This window comes from Sapajus apella, unplaced genomic scaffold (genome assembly GCF_009761245.1).
Source record: "Sapajus apella isolate SASKATOON/1434 unplaced genomic scaffold, GSC_monkey_1.0 scaffold10, whole genome shotgun sequence".
Taxonomy (NCBI): domain Eukaryota; kingdom Metazoa; phylum Chordata; class Mammalia; order Primates; family Cebidae; genus Sapajus; species Sapajus apella.
Genome location: NW_022436950.1, coordinates 31,820,653 through 31,828,309, shown reverse-complemented (window position 1 = coordinate 31,828,309; position 7,657 = coordinate 31,820,653). Strand labels below are relative to the sequence as shown.

General features: G+C 41.3%; 1 pseudogene; it reads left to right on the top strand.

Annotated features, from left to right (window-relative positions):
* Positions 1-1,259: 1,259 nt before the first annotated feature.
* LOC116551885 lies at positions 1,260-2,530 on the top strand (annotated as a pseudogene).
* The last annotated feature ends 5,127 nt before the right edge of the window (positions 2,531-7,657 follow it).

Sequence of the window (7,657 nt, the reverse complement as noted above, 5' to 3'; positions counted from 1 at the left end):
CAAGGAAGCATAGAAGGGAAATCTGATCAAGTACAATAATTAAGGCAGTCATGAACGAAGGATAAAAGTTATTTCTTAGTTAAACTCCACTGAGTTTAGCACCCTTAATAAGCCAGTTAGAGTTGTAGTAATGGAAAGCTACCAGTGAGATGCTAAGTTAAACACAGGCATATAGTCACGTCACAGCTCATACACCCAAGGTTCCTTTCCAGTCAAAATTCAGCTACAGTATATCTATGACTAGGTGAAAAGAGTTTATAAGAGGCCTGAGAATGTTTTCTAAACAATTTACATATTAATTATAACAAATAAATTTGAGGAATTTTTAAGGGAAAGCAAATTAATGCAAATGAAGCAAAGACCAGAAAGCTGATATTACTAGTGAAGTATATTTATTAGGTATCTTCAATGTGCTAAGTGTTACTTAGAGGCATAAGAAGAATGAGAACACATGGTTCCTATTCTTAGAACCAGCTGGATCATGAAATAAATCCATGCTTAGAAGAAAAAAAACACTAGAGAAAAGAATAATAAAGCAAAGTACAGATAATCAACTGCTATAATAAGGGTAAGAGGATATACTGCTGTACAGAAATGCACACACATGAAGGTAGAAGCACGGTGAAAAGGATTTGTTTAATGACAAAAGGGGACACAGACTATCCAGAAAGACAGAGGATATTGAAAATGCTTTCTTGATGCAGATTACAAAGCTTGGATAGAGATAACCCATGGTAGTCAAAGGAGATTTCCATTATGTGGGCATCTGTTGGCAGCCTCATTATGAAAAAAAAAAAAAAAATGAGTGCCTAAGAAATCAAGTAGCTTTGCTGAGAATTTTACTGCTAGGAAGGATACCATAGGGAAATGGTTAACAGAAATTTTTTTTCTAGACAGAAGAGTCTGTTGATAATGTTAATCAGTCATGATGCTTCAGGGAAACTGACGATGATATTTTGGACTTCTAAATATAGAATGAATTAGAAATAGCCTGGACTTTAGGAAAATAAGTGTGCCTAAAGCTACATTAATGAAATGGTAAAGATTGATATGCAATCCAATCAGAAAAACTATGGAGAATGTAGTTGGCAGAAGGATATCTTTGAATTCAAATTTGAGCAGGACAGAGACCCTTTGTTTGAGACTTCAGCAGGCCCTTTGTTCTCCTCAATGACACATGGCTTTAGTTTTAAGTTTAGCTTTAAGTAAATCATTTAATCTGGGTTTCTCCGTGAACTACCTTTAAGACTCCAGAAAGAGGCTCTCTGCTCCTTCCATTTGACAGACAGCCGCATCTTCTCTCACATCACCAGCTGCATCCCTGAGACACCATGGAGAAGGTGAAGGTCAGAATCAGCGGATTTGTTCGTATTGGGTGCCTAGTCACCAGGGTTGCTTTTAACTCTGCTAAAGTGGATATTGTCACCATCAACGACTGCTGCACTGACCTCAACTACATGGTCTACATGTTCCAGTATGATTCCACCCATGGCAAATTCCATGGCACTGTCAAGGCTGAGAATGGGAAGCTTATTATCAATGGAAATCCCATCACCATCTTCCAGGAGCTAGACCCCTCCAAAATCAAGTGGGGCGATGCTGGCACTGAGTACGTGGTAGAGTCCACTGGCATCTTCACCACCATGGAGAAAGCTGGGGCTAACTAGCAGGGTGGAGCCAAAAGGATCATCATATCTGCCCCCTCTGCTGATGCCCCCATGATCGTGATGGGCGTGAACCATAAGTATGACAACAGCCTCAAGATCTTCTGCAATGTCTCCTGCACCACCAACTGCTTAGCGCCCCTGGCCATGGTCATCCATGACAACTTTGGTATCATGGAAGGACTCATGACCATAGTCCATGTCATCACTGCCACCCAGAAGACTGTGGATGGCCCCTCCAGGAAACTGTGGCGTGACGGCTGCAGGGCCCTCCAGAACATCATCCCTGCCTCGACTGGCACTGCCAAGGCTGTGGGCAAGGTCATCCCTGAACAGGAAGCTGGCGCATAGCCTTCCGTGTCCCCACTGCCAACATGTCAGTCGTGGACCTGACTTTCCATCTGGAAAAACCTGCCAAATATTACGACATCAAGAAGGCTGTGAAGCAGGCATCGGAGGCCCCATCAAGGGCACCCTGGGCTACACTGAGCACCAGGTGGTATCCTCCGCCTTCAACAGAGACACCCAGTCTTCCACCTTCAATGCTGGGGCTGGCATTGCCCTCAATTACCACTTTGTCAAGCTTATTTCCTGGTATGACAATAAATTTGGCTACAGCAACAGGGTGGTGGACCTCATGGCCCACTTGGCCTCCAAGGAGTGAACCCCCTGGACCACCGGCCCCGGTGACAGCACAAGAGGAAGATAGAGGCCCTCACTGCTGGGGAGCCCCTGCCACACTGAGTCCCCCACCACACTGAGAATCTCCCCTCCTCACAGTTTCCATGCAGAACCCTTGAAGAGGGAGTGGCCTAGGGAGCCCCACCTTGTTGTGTACCATCAATAAAGTCCCCTGTGCTCAGCCAAAAAAAAAAAAAAAAAGACTCCAGAAAGGCACTCCAAGGTGCATGGGTGGATTGAGTGGTATAAATAGTGCCCCTTTGAGGAGAGAAGGCTTTCTGCCTTACTCCTAGGTGGTCGGGCTTTGCATAATAACTTTGCTACTTACTTGCTGCAATTTGTGAATGTCCTGTTCATAGAGGACATTAGGAGAAATTATCTCGTATTTGGGGTGTACCCAGCATTTGAAAGAGAGGAAGAGAACATTCTGAACATTGGGAAAGGCTAATCAAGTCAGATTTTTGTCATAGTGCACATTAAGTTATGCTGACCCAGATATTCCAATTTCAACTGTTTCCCACATCCTCTAGAAAATCTTGGTATCATCAAGCATGTGGCCTGGCGAGCTGGGAGTATGAACTTGAGGTCTAACCAGGATTCTTTGTCATTTTAGCACAGCCATGGCCATGGTTAGCAAGGCTATTCTAACCTTGTCATTCTAATTATTCTCTCACTTTAGGTGTGACTCCTGTTAGTCCTTCCACCTAAAACAGATGGAAGAGAGACCTGTACATTGGGAAAGGTCATCTGGGTCTTGATTTTTTTACCTGCAAGTTTTCAGTTATAAAGATATTATGATAATTATTATTATTTTGTACTTAAATGGGGCAGTGCTGAGATCTAAAACACAACTCTAGATCTGATTATTTTCTGAAGAAAATAACATTGTACCTCATATACACCATGGGATACTATGCAGCCATAAAAAGGAATGAGATCATGTCCTCTGCAGGGACATGGAAGCCGTTATCCTCAGCAAGCTAATGCAGGAACAGAAAACCAACTCACATTTTCTCACTTACAAGTGAGAGCTGCACAATGAGAACACATGGACACAGGGAGGGAAGCAACACACACTGGGGCCTGTCATGGGTGGGTCTGGGAGAGGGAGAGCATTGGGGAAAATAGGTAATGTATGCTGGGCTTAATACCTAGATGATGGGTTGATAGTTGCACCAAACCACCATGGCACACATTTACCTATGTAACAAACCTGCACATCTTGCACAGGTACCCTGGAACTTAAAATAAAAATTAACATTAATTTTTTTAAATAAAGTTTAAAAAAAGAAAATAATATTGTACTTAAGCAAAACTAGTTACTCTGTCCTTTTACCATAAGATGTAAGCTGTAGATTATAATGAGCCACTAAACAGTTCAAACCAAATTATAACTTTTCATTAAGTAGTATGGCCTGGCTGCTGAATCACCAGTGTGAAAACCCATCCCTGGAGAATGTGGAGCCCAAGATGATATGGGTAGCCACTGTTTGTGGAAAGAGAAGAAATTTTTATCTTTTTATTTAACTCTTTAATAATTAACTTCATTCTCCAAATCCTGCAGCCAAGGCCCATTCAAGGCAATCAAAGAGTGACCAGAGTCAGGAACGTAACAGATAAATTCTGGGGAGCAACAGGCCGTATTTATTGATTCATCCCACAAATGTATAGGAGCACATACTATGTGCCAGTTGCTGGAAAAAGAGCAGTCACTTAGACCTGATTTACACCAATGAAACTGCTGTATCTGATGCTCCAGGCCCAAAGTGCACTGACCTAACTTTAGAAAGATGTCTACATCACCTCTATAATCTCAGAACACTAACCCATGAATGAGCTCAGATGTTACGAAAATTGGTAAATGTATCACTCAGGATGATATTGTTGGTAAGTATTAGAAAACCCAACTCAAACTGGCATTAACAATAAGGTTAATTTATTGGCTCATACAATTGAAAGCCCAGAAATTATGTGGACTTCGGAGACAGTTTGATTAGGGCTCTAGCTCCAATTTTTTATATTCGCTTGGATCTTCCTTCTTTTAAGTGCAACCTTTAACTTTAGGCTAGATTCCCTCTTTGGGGACAAATGGAAGCTATAGTTTAGGATTCACATTCCCATACCAGATTATTCAGAAAAATCGAGCTTCCCAAGCAATGGCCTAAAGTCATAAGCCCTTGACATTTATCTCTGCATCAATCACCATGACAAAAGGAAGGAATTTTGCTGACTGATTTATGCCAGTGAGGGTACATATCTGAACCTGGCAGTGGGGGTAGTCCCAGTCAACCTCATGGCTGCTCTTCCATGGAGAAATAAATGCTAAGAGAACCATGACAGCAAACCCAAGCATTCATTCAGATATCCAATATTAGAAACAGAAGATGTATCAAATGCTTCCTGTTTAGGCAGAAAACTGGCGAGTTGCAGAAGACATACACTCATTGCTGTTGGCAAAAATCTCAGAAAGCACAGGAAAGTCTGTGAAAGCAGAAGTTTCAATGTCTGCTTCTGATAACCTCAAAGTGTTTTCCCACAGGCCCCTTTAAATGAGTTCCTCCTTCATAAGCCCAAATATTTGAACACAATGACCTTAAAAACTTGATCATAGATGACTGGTCCAAGAAGGAGGACCTGATCCAAAGGCAGCAATCTATGGACTGGCCTATAAGATGGCCTAGCATAAGAGCTTAGTGCTACCAGAATTTTCTATTCTGGATGGTGACCACCTGATTTTGTCAGATCCTCTAGGGTGTTGGAATATAAGACACACAAGTCAAAAATAGTGATCTAACCTTCCTTGCAAGCTAACGATTTAGCTGGTCTTGCTTTAATGGATGCTGGCAGAAAACACAAGACACGTATGTAAGAGACAAAGGACTTATTACTCACAGCTCAGCAAGCATAAGCTTCATATTTGCCTCAGTTTCTCTTGTCCCCCAGCCCTCTAACTTCCAAAAGTATAACACGGAACAGCCATGCAATGTAGTAGGTGATATAGTTTGGATGCCCCCTCCAAATCTCATGTTGAGATGTAATCCCCTTTGTTGGATATGGGGGCTGGATGGGAGGTATTTGAGTCATGCGGGGTAGATCCCTCGTGATTTGGTACTGTCCTCGTGATAGTGAGTCAGTTCTCATGAGATCTTGCTGTTTAACAGTGTGTGACACTTCCCCGCACTCTCTCTCTTGCTCCCACTCTTGCCATGTGATACGTGGGCTCCCCTTTTGTCTTCTACCATGATGTAAGCTTCCTAAGGCCTCACCTCACTGGAAGCCAAGTAGATGCCGGGGCCACACTTTCTATACAACCTGCAGCACGGTGAGCCCACTAAACTTCTTTTCTTTATAAGTTACCCAGTCTCAGGCATTTCTTTTTTTTTTTTTTTTTTTTTTTTTCATTAAAAGTAATGGCAAGAACCACGATTATCAGGAATTTCTTTATAGCAATACCAGAATAGCCTAATAGTAGATTTGCATCACACTCAAGAAATCTTGAACCTAGGAAACCTAAATCTTTTATAATGAATTGCTAGCAAACTTGCCCTATCTTTGCTCCAAAGGAGACATTATCTTTATTATACTAAACAGAAAGTAAAGCTCTTTCACTCTATTCCAAGTTCCAAGCTATTTCACCATATTCCAAGTTCACTTGCTATGCAAACATCCATGAAAAGACAGTCCAAAACAAAAGTTGTCAATGCCCCTGATCACAAGATGTGCAGAAATGCAAGAGACCCAAGGAGAATTGTCTCGCAACAGCAGCAGACAATAGAAAGCTGTAGAAACTGGGAAAGCACAAATAGGCTGTAAGTACTGACATGAAGCAGCAGAAGCCATGAGGCAGAGAGAAAGAAAGTAGGAATGAAAGCTATTAAGCAGCAGGAGAAATAAACAAGAAAGGACATAGCATCGTCATGCCAATGGAAGTGTGCTGATATTTATAAACATGAGCTGCAATCATATTCTCTCATTAAATAGATAGTGCAGTACTTCTGATGAAGTTATCAGTGAATGTGGGATCATTTTGTTTGAGAGTGGAAATTTCTCACACTATCCACTAACCTACCCTGTCACCATAGTCAAGGAATGAAGCTAGAATCTCTGACTGTGATAGCTTTTGGGGTTTTGTAGAAAATCTGTATCATGGAGACGTGGGCTAAATATGGGAGGTGACTCACTTTGGAAAGCTAAGCACTGGGAGACCATCTCTATCACAGTAACCATTTACGTTAAAGAAATTGATTTTGCACTGTTTTTAGCCTCCTGTATTTTATTTCTTACTTTGCATCTTAATCCAACCTTATTTTCTAGATGAGAGATGTTTATTGTATTTGTCAATGGTAATAGCCAGATGTTCTAGATATACCTTTGTTAAAGGCAACACAACAATTATCCCGAAAGGCAATATTTATTTTAGATACTAACTTGGCCTCTGTTTCCAGTTTGTCTAGTTATGATTAGTTCCTTGTACTTATCTCCAAAAAGACAAATATACCAAATTTTTTACATGAAGTGTACACCCAAAGCAGGCATCTTAAGTTGTTACTACCTCTTATATATATTGCATTAAGTATTTTATTCACTCCCACAATAACGACAATTTTAAAAAAACTTCCTGTTCATTGATAATTAGATGTTTTGCTTCATTTGGACTTCCTCCAACAATCCTCTGTTCAGATTCAGCTCTTTTAATTAATTATCCTCTTGCTGAACAACTAAAAACTGAAGTCTGACCAAAGTACATCTCATCCCACACAGATGTCCTAGTTACTCCACAAAAGGTTAATTAATCATAAGAGGTGCTTTAGAGCAGGAGGCGCTGGAAGAGATTCAGACCTAGTTTCTGGCAACATAGAAAAATACTACCATCATGCCCCTTGTTATTGAGCTCACACTGAGAGAATCATTTCAACCGAGCAAAAATCCAACTGCATGCACAAAATAGCTGGTGGATATAATATCATGCCTCAGATAATGGAGCACACCACTTCTCAGTCACTGATTATTCAGAATCGCAGCCTGCCCATGAGAGAAGGTCAGCACTGTTTGTCCTCATTTAACAGAGGTGCCTGAAAATCCCAAATCACAATAATGGCAGAAGCAATCTTCGTTGTTCTCTCTTTGGCTGGGTGCCTCCTCTCCAGCCATAACAGCCTATACACATTCTTCAAAGTACATCCTGCACTTTTTCAACCTGTGGTTTCAGTCAGACTAATCTGTCCAGTTCAGGAATAACCTTGTCTTCTTCCACCATCTAGCCAAACCCTAAAATTCAGTCAAGAACCAGTTCAAGTAACTCCTCCTCATAA